The 9,111-nt window shown below is 41.4% G+C and overlaps 1 long non-coding RNA gene across 1 annotated transcript; it reads left to right on the forward strand.

The window, feature by feature from the left end:
* Window positions 1–5,101: 5,101 nt before the first annotated feature.
* LOC125961041 (uncharacterized) lies at window positions 5,102–8,681 on the forward strand. The gene is made up of 2 exons (XR_007471339.1): window positions 5,102–5,522; window positions 8,218–8,681. It is a non-coding gene; the product is annotated as an uncharacterized LOC125961041 (long non-coding RNA).
* Window positions 8,682–9,111: the final 430 nt, after the last annotated feature.

Raw genomic sequence — 9,111 nt, forward strand, 5'->3', positions numbered from 1 at the left:
ACTCTCAGTAATCTCAGTTAGAATAAACACTAATTCACAATTATTCCTGCACTGAGGAAAGGAATCCACTTGCAGATATTTTTATTTTCATCTCAGAAATAATCACAAATTAGTGTAACTAAAACCTAGCACCCACACAAATTAACATCAACTGCATAAACTGCTACATATTTCTGAGCCTCAAAATAGAACATTGTAAGCCATAAAAGTATTTACTTTAAATTTTGGTTTGGCGACATCTCTTGCCTGTGGCAGTATTTACCGAAGTTAATTGATCACGGAGAATTTCATCAAGAATCATTTTCTAATAGAAAACTATCAAGAGTTAATGCACTATAATTCACACTGGAGTAAAATAAACCAGAAAAAAATCACATTGATGAAGCAATGAATATGTAATTTACAAAAGAATATAAAAATGTATAACAACAAAAAAATCACTTATTACCTTACTTTCTGTTATTAAATATAAAAACATATTATGCAACTTCCAGGTATTCTTGCATCTGGTAAGCCATTTCTTTCTTAAAAGGGCATTATTGCATAATGAAACATATAGGTAAATGCATTTTTAGATTTTTATTTTGTATTTAGGAATACATTTAACTTCAAATTTACCACGAGTGTATATAATCGCATTGGGACTATATACACTACAGAACACACTGGGAAATTCTAGATTTTATGATAATAATGTGTTATTTTGGATTGCTTTGGGCTATCAAAAAAATTAGAAAGAAATTAAGAGCCCAATATAAAGAGCAAGATAGCAATCCTCTTTTCTGTTATCCTTTAAAATGATAACCAGTTGAATTTTGAATAAAATGGATAATCAAAGGAATTTTAAGAGGCACATGCAGCAGAATTTTTATCCTTATAAAAATCATTACTGATTTTCAAACATGTAGTTTTGAATTCTAACAATTTAAAATTTTTATTTTTATTTTGGAATATAGAGAAGAGCAAACCTGGATCTTAAGACAGGAAATCTAGCTTTGCTCTCCCCCAATTCATGAAGACAAGCTTTTCCAAAATTGAGACTTTTGTAAACTAGTTTTACTAACCAGTCTTTCTAAAAATATATAACTTTTCAAAGTTCCAGAATTGAGACTGTTTTAAATGTCAATTTTATTTTATGAAGTGCCAACTTTTTATTGTAGACCAGTAGTGATATTTTGTGACTATACAATGTATGAACATGTCTTTTTTTTAATGTCAGAAATTTTGTTTTGCAATTATTCTTATTGCCTGCGTTAGAATATAGAGTTCTATGAAGAGAAAGGCGTTCTGTTATTTATGTTTAATCATCATAAAAATCCAGGTTCTGAAATATTGGAAGTTCTCATTAAATATTTAATAATTGAAAAGTTTATAAATAAGTGAACAGTTTATAAATGAATGAAAAGTTTATAAATGAATGAGCAGTGATTTATCTTATTTTTCTCCTGCATGAATCCTTTATGCTAATAATTCCTGAATCGCATTTTCCCTTTATGATCAGATAGTTGTTACACTGTCCCTCCCTTGAATGGGTGTCTGTGTGTGCATTCAGATGCATGTACACACAGTAATGTTGCAGGTAACATCATGGGTTTTTTAAAAAAAAATATTTTAAGATTTTTTTTGATGTGGACCATTTTAAAAGTTTTTTATTGAATTTGTTACAATATTGTTACTGTTTTCTGTTTTGGTTTTTTGCCTGCGAGCCATGTGAGATCTTAGCTCCCTGACCAGGGATCGAACCCACACTCCCTGCATTGGAAGTTGAAGTCTTAACCTCTGGAATGCTAGGAAAGTCCCCATGATGGGCTTTATAGGCCCTAGAATACCATTTCTCAACCCATTAGACTTCAATGGACCTCAGGGTTATAACGGATGTTTTGGCCAACAAAGAAAAAGAAATTGAACTGAAAAAGGGCCAGAACTCATCATGCAGCCTGTACACTCTCCCTAGCTAGCTTCTTGAAGGTTTAATTGACAAAATAGACATTGTCTCTATGGTGAACTTTCTCCAGGCACTTTTTTTAGTAACATTTTTCTACATCAAAGAGTAAAGCTTTAAATGTAGACTTACCAATGGCTCTGTGAGGGATCTCCTTTGTGTTTACGTGATTTAGTATATACACCCCTCAATGTTCTAATACATTCTTTAAGTAGAACTCTTTTTATGTCTGCAAAGATCTTTCACCTTCTCAGTCCTGAAGATATCTATCTGTTCTTCTTGGACAAAACGAACAAAGAAACCCTTGGCTACAAAATGCTAAGGAAGGATTAAACCACCGTCTGACTCTGAATTCTTGAGTTCTTCCTGTCCATGTACCCACAATTATTCACCTTTCTTTAAATATAATTAATGTATAATTTTTTAAGTCATACGGGAAATAGTAAATGCAAGTTAAGTAATAGAATTAATTGAAGCAGCAGAGGTTAATCACAAAGTACGTGTGTATTTATCCTTGAAGCCATTCATCCTGAATGTGTATACACATATTTGGACGCTAATGTAAGAGTTAACACACATCATACTATGCTTTACATTTTCAGTTAACATTCATCGTTGTTTCCTGACTGATCCCAGTCTTTGTAATTATGATTATAATTTTATAAAGACAGAAAGTGTCTAACTGATCAACAGTGACAGAGTATTAACAGAAAATGGGCCCATTCTTACTTATCACAATATTTCATGATTTTGAATGACACATTTGAATGATCTACTGAAGCAGGTTTGCCTCGTTTCTTCTTACTTGATACTGAATATTGCTTTCAGCACTTCTCAAACCCCTTCACCATCTACATCTTTATATTGTATATTTAATAATAAGACAATTGCGGAAGGACTTAATTATTGGCTCAATTGCATGCTAACACATTCTTTATAGACTATTTTCCCAGTATGAGTTTTCTGATGTGAATAGCAAATGAAAGATTTTCCACATTGTCTATAGAATTGGCATCTCCTCAGTGTGAGCACTTTCTTGTTCAGTCAGGAATAAGGAATCACTGAATAATGTCCTTCCTTCATTACACTGAGACTATTTTTTCAGTGTGAAACCTCTCACGTCTAATGACTCCATGACTAATGGAACTCTAGCATTCATTTCATCGGATTTCTTCTACAGCAGTGATTAGATGGCTTACACCAAGAGGGTTCTCCTCGTAGTAAACCTTGGGATGTCTTCTCTACTGTGTCAGGGATGCAGCCCACTCTGAGTTCTCTGTGTATTCTGAGGCTGGAGCTCCAACTGAAGGCTCTTCCACCATGATTACAGGGCCAGGGTTTCTCTCCACATGACTTTCCTGGTGGTTGACAAGGGATAATTTCTGGCTGAAGGCTCAATATCCTTGATTACAGACACAGGGTTTCTACTCAGTATGAATTCGCTGGTGTTGATAAAAGAGGGAGCTCTGGGTAATGGCTACACCACATGGATTCCAGACATAGGGTGTCTCTCCTGCGAGTTTTCTAGTGCGTATAAGCATGAGAGCTGCGTTTAAATGCTTTTCCACATTCATTGCATTTGTAGGGTTTCTCATCAGTGTGAATTCTCCCCCATGACTAAGGTTATGGCTTGAATAAGTGTTTTCTCACATAAATGATATTAATTGTGGTTTCTCTCTTGTGTGAATGTGCTCATGATATTAAAGTGTTGGATGGTCACTGTAAGCTCTTCCACAGTCATTCCAAATATAGGGCTTCTCTTCCGTGTGAGTTTATTGGTGTGAATAAAAGTCAGCTCTCTCGCTGCATTACCTTTATAAGGTTCGTCTTCTCCAGTGTGAGCTATTGGTGTATAAATGCGAGGCTTCAGCTGAATTATTTCCCACGTTCAGCACATTTGCAAGAGTCACTCCAGAGTGCACTCTCTCATGTTGTCTAAGGTTGGAGGGTGACTAAAAACCTTCCACATTCTGGTATCTGCATGGTTTCCTAGTATAATTAGCTTATGCTAATTCAGTGATGAATAACGGCTGAAGTCTCTCCCATTCGGGCTGAAAGTGTAACACACGTGGAGTTAAGGTTGTTGTATGTGACATGTCCTCATATTCATTGCATTCAGTGGGCGCTTCTCCAGCATGAAATCCCTGCTATTGACAAGGAAAGAGAGGCTGTTAAAAATTACTCACATAATAATCATTCAGTCATTTATCTACATGTGACTTCTAGGCGGCTTCCTCAGTGATGGTCTTCATTGAAAATCTCCCCATGTTAGTTACATGCACAGGTAATGTTACTTTGCTGAATTCACACAGATTTTCTATCTGGTAAACCCTCACTTGTCATAGCTTTTTGATTAAGATTTAGGTCTTCTTTATGTTTCAAACAGTATATCCATGAGCTATGTTTAATCAACTACCTTTTCATCGAAGCCCAGGTTAGTGTTTGACATGTAATGTCAAAAGACATGGGTCCACAGATTGTTCCATCCTCCATTAAATTGATAGAAAATCTCCTGGCCACATGTCCAAGGACATGGAGGGCAGAGCTAGGGTTGAGTCTCTGATGTTGCTGATTTCCACATGGGGAGGAACCAAGTGACTGAGGGCAAGGACATCCAAGGTGGCGGGGGGCGCAACAGGGAAGGTAGGGTGCTAAAGTCCTGGAATGGTTGTTGGAGAACAAATGACGCTGTCTTTCACCAAGAATTATTAAATGAGAACTTTGCAAGAGGTGTCCTTGATGTGGAGACAGGACTCTCCAGGAGATCATGGTAAGGGTTACCTGGGAATAAGTGTTAATCCTAGGAACTGAATATTACTAAAATAATAAGTGAACAGTAAGTGGAATCAAAGTATAGAACCCCATAATTTGCATTGTTTTCTGCAAAATGGGGATATTATATCCTCTGCACATGCCGAGTAGCCAATGCAGCCTTTTTCTTGACAATGGGAAGAAAAAGCGTTCCTTCTGTCTGCGCATGTCTGTGGGTAAGGTGGGAGGAGTCACTCCCAGGTCAGTGGTTGGGGATTGATGCCTGATGTATCTAACAATACTTTGAAAGGCTGGGTTCTCATGGCTGTTTTCTCTTTCTTCAGATTTATCTGCTTGATTTCCACATTGTACCTGCATAAGGATGCAGAGGAGCGCAGGTAGTGGCAGAGTTCCTGATAATGAAACAACAAGTGAGAAAAAAGCTTACTTTGATTCCTGTATTTATCCATCTTTTGCCAAATGGTCAGGTTTCTACTTTGGGTCCGGGTCTTCTAAGTGCACCCAGGAAATATTAACGCCAGTTATGTTCACCACCCTGTTAGGGATATGGCAGGTCAGGGACCAATGTAGAAACACTCTCTTTCCGAACATTTACTTTCACTTGCTCCAGCCTCCATTAAGGCTGTGACCGCACAGAAGACAGGAGAGGTTTTTTCCTTCTCTTTTTTGAAAGGTCATTCCTTGGGCTCAGTGGCCTCCTTCATCATGTTACTGGCTGCAGTGGACTTAGGAATGCGGTGAACACAGGGGATAGAGAATGACTCAGAACAGAAATCTCTAGGCCAGTGGGGAGCAGACGTTTCATCAGGTGAGTCCTATGTTATAGGTGCTGGGGTGAATGGGGTTTCGTGAGAGACAGCAATAAAGGATCATTTATTTTTTCTAATTTTAAAAAGATTAACCTTTTACAGACTACTCATTAACATTTTGATAGCTTCAAAAAGATAAACGTAAGTTCCTTAGCAAAATTATTCACATAACTCTGTTCCTTTGTGTTCTTAACCTTCATTCAAATTAGAAAGTTGAATTCAATGCCTGCAGATTCTTATTTTCTTAATTATGACTGTGTATGGACGAGAAGGGGCATAGTACACAAAACGAAGTGTAGAGCACTGGACAGCAAATGACAGTCTGTGGAGCTCCAAGACCTCACTCCCACACAGATCCATCAGTAAAACAACCAGGATCTGCCCGAATGACCTGGGATTCTAGCCCAGGGAACCCCAGAAGTGGGAACAATGGGCTTTCTGATCCCACCATTGCCAGCCCTGGTAAGTTTTCCTATTAGACCCGGGGATGTGTGTGTGTGTGTGTGTGCGTGTGTGTGTGTGTTTCTTCTTCCGGACACCCCTGTACTTGCTGAGTGTTTGTTACTGTTGCATGAAAGCTATGCTCATGTGGTGCTAAAGTTATAAGACCCTCTCCGTCTTGTATCTTCCTGCGTTGGATACATAAAATTTCTCTAATAGGTCCAGGTGCAAATGTTCAGTTGTCTCCTTGGCTCCTACCTGCAATGGCATGGGGCTGTCTTCCTTGGGAAATCAGCTCTAGGCTCATGGAGAGAAGAGCTGCACAGGTGTAGGGTGGGCAGAGATAATTGGAGCAACCAAGTGAATTGCTAAGGTCTCCTGATAAGGAGGTAAGAGGCTGGACACTAAGGGAACCCAAGTGTCCAGAGTCAGGGTTCTGACTGCAGAATTCTCCACATTAGCGTGAGGAGCACATCTCCTTCGCGACATCCTCCTGCCCAAATCTTCCCAGCCCCGTCCGCTGCTAGGGGCCGGTAGCTCCTAGGTGGACGGCCCGAGACGAACTCGAGCGTTTGGGCGGTCGGAGCTGATCCCTCGCCGTCCAGCGATCAAAATCCATCGCGCTGACGTTCAAGCCCGTTGTCGGGAGCCATCTGGCGGCCGCTTTTATATTGTCCCTTCCCTCCTGAGCTTTGGCGACCTTCGCGAGGGATGTGACTCGCCCTCCAGGCGCGGGCCAGAGCTCCGGGAGGCCGACGACGCTGGTGGCGACCATGCCGGTGCTGCAGAGTGGTGGGCGCCTCCTGCTCTCACCAGAGATTGAATGTGGAGCGATGTGTGTTGTGGGGCCGGGGCTGAGCTCTCTTGCAGGTTTTGGGGGAGGTCTGCGCCGGTCGACCAGCATTCCCTGGTGCCCCTTGGCCCGCGGAGACCTCACGTCCTGTTACGTGTGACCAGGGGAGGTTGTCTGTGAACAGCGTCGTACACCGTGTGTCACGATCCGTCGGTGCCTCCTCGCCGACTTGGGGGCCCGGATCCATCCTGGTGCAGCCTTGGCGTTGGGGCTGCTCAACAAGGGCCACTTCATTTTCTCCGGGTTCCACGCGATGCGGTCACGGGGGCGGCTATCGCCCTGAGGCAGGGGCATGGGATGCGGGTCAACAGACGGGATCCACCCGGCAGATTGAACCAACGTCTACGCGGGGAGCTCCCTTCCCCACTCTTTGGCCGCCTCGTCAGCGTGGCGCTTGCGTTTCCAACCTGTTCAGGTCCCCTCACCGCGGACTGTCGAGGGCAAGCGTGTAGGGCGCTCCTGGAGGGGCGGCAGTTCTTCCTAGGCTTCCGTGGTCGTAGGTCGTAGACGTTTCTCTTTGGGAAACAGGGCCCGCCCGGGGCATCCGTGATGGTCGGGAGGAAATACGAGCCAGGCCGCGGTCCTGGGTGGGCGCGGTTGTCGGTAGCTTCTCTGAAGAAGCTCTGCAGACAGTAAACGACCTATAGACGAGTGGGCGCAGGGGAGGACCACCCAGGGGGAGAAATGAGACCGATGGTGGCCTGGGTCGAGGACGGGTGTCAGGGACGATGCGGTGCGCCTTCGCCCGTGTGCGATCTGGATACTTACTGTTGAAGTTCACAGCAGTTGCACGTCACTTGGCGTCTGCAGCGGCAAGGTCGACCAGATGGCCAGATTTCGGTATTGGGGCAAGAAGAAATTTCAATGAATTGAAACTCTTTTTGTTGTGAGAGTCACTCCAATGTGAACATTAGTGAAATAAGAAATCCTCAGATTTACAGTAAACCCACATTACTGTAATAATTACTATCGTTTGCAGCTTTTTTTCACAAAGTGTTTATCTATGAAATTTAAAATATATTTAGTACATTTTTTTGCGATACAAATCTGCTAATGAGAAAAATGGAATTCTTTGGCAAGGGGGATGCCATTTAGCTTATTACAGATTCCTATCATCAAAATTTCAGTTGTTAATGCTGACTTATAAGGAGATTTTGCATGGTTTATATGTTTCATATTTGAAAATTCTTTTCACACAGATATGTACTACCAAATACTGCAGTTCATGAGTGTGTGATTTTAATTGACCATATTCATTGTTTGGAAGGAATTTATAAAATTCTGTTTGATTCTTCTATTAATATTTGCCTTTTAGTATGTCATTATATTGTACATTAGTCATTGACAATTCTGTTTGCAGTTAATTTTAAAAACATTGATTCAAGTTTCTCTATCCACAGAGTATCTGATTGATTGAAGATGATGAAGAAGGGTTTTGGGATGCAGAATTTTCTAAAACCACCTGGAAGCCTGGGAACCTCTCCCTCCAGCCACAAGGCCCTGCCCCACACCCTGCAGCAGCCAATGTGGAAAATCAGACTCCAACCACCGCAACAATGCCCCCCAAGGGTCAGGACTTGGTCAGTGACTCACAGCTTCGTCATTTTCATTCCTTTCCATGTAGAACCAAATGCGGGGAAAGCCAAATATGTTCCCTTAAGTAATCACTTAGGACGACCCTCTTCCCAACAGCTTGTCTCCAGCCTCCTCACATCACAAGCTCTGGGGAGCACATGCATTCCTTTTTTTTGTCACCAGAAAGTGTCCCCACTCTTATGTGCCCTGAGTCTCAGCCTGATGTGAGTGGTGGTGGCTGACTCCTGTGCTCTATAGACAAGTTCTGAGTAAATAGTGCTTGTTCTCATTTGGTGTGTGTGTGTTGGGGGGTCTTTTTTCATATCTACAGAGCTTAGGATGGCAGGAAGCAAATAAAACTCATGATAATGTTTCCCATGTTATTTTAAAAATCACATTTATTAATCACCATTTTTTAAGTTGAGACATAATTCACATACTATAAAATTCACCCTTTGAAAAGTGTAGAATTTAGTGACTTATAATCTATTCACAAAGTTGTGCAACCATTGGCACTAATACCAGAACATTTAATCACCTCAAAAAGAAACCTCATCCCCATTAGTCTCTTCTATTCCACCTATGCTCAGGCCGTGGCCACGACAAATCTGCTTTCTGTCTCTACAGATATGCCTATTCTCAATATTTCATGTGACTGGAATCATACAATATGTGCCCTTTATGTCTGGCTTCTTATACTGAATATCATGCTTTTGAGG

The sequence above is a fragment of the Orcinus orca genome, chromosome 14 (genome assembly GCF_937001465.1).
Source record: "Orcinus orca chromosome 14, mOrcOrc1.1, whole genome shotgun sequence".
NCBI lineage: Eukaryota > Metazoa > Chordata > Mammalia > Artiodactyla > Delphinidae > Orcinus > Orcinus orca.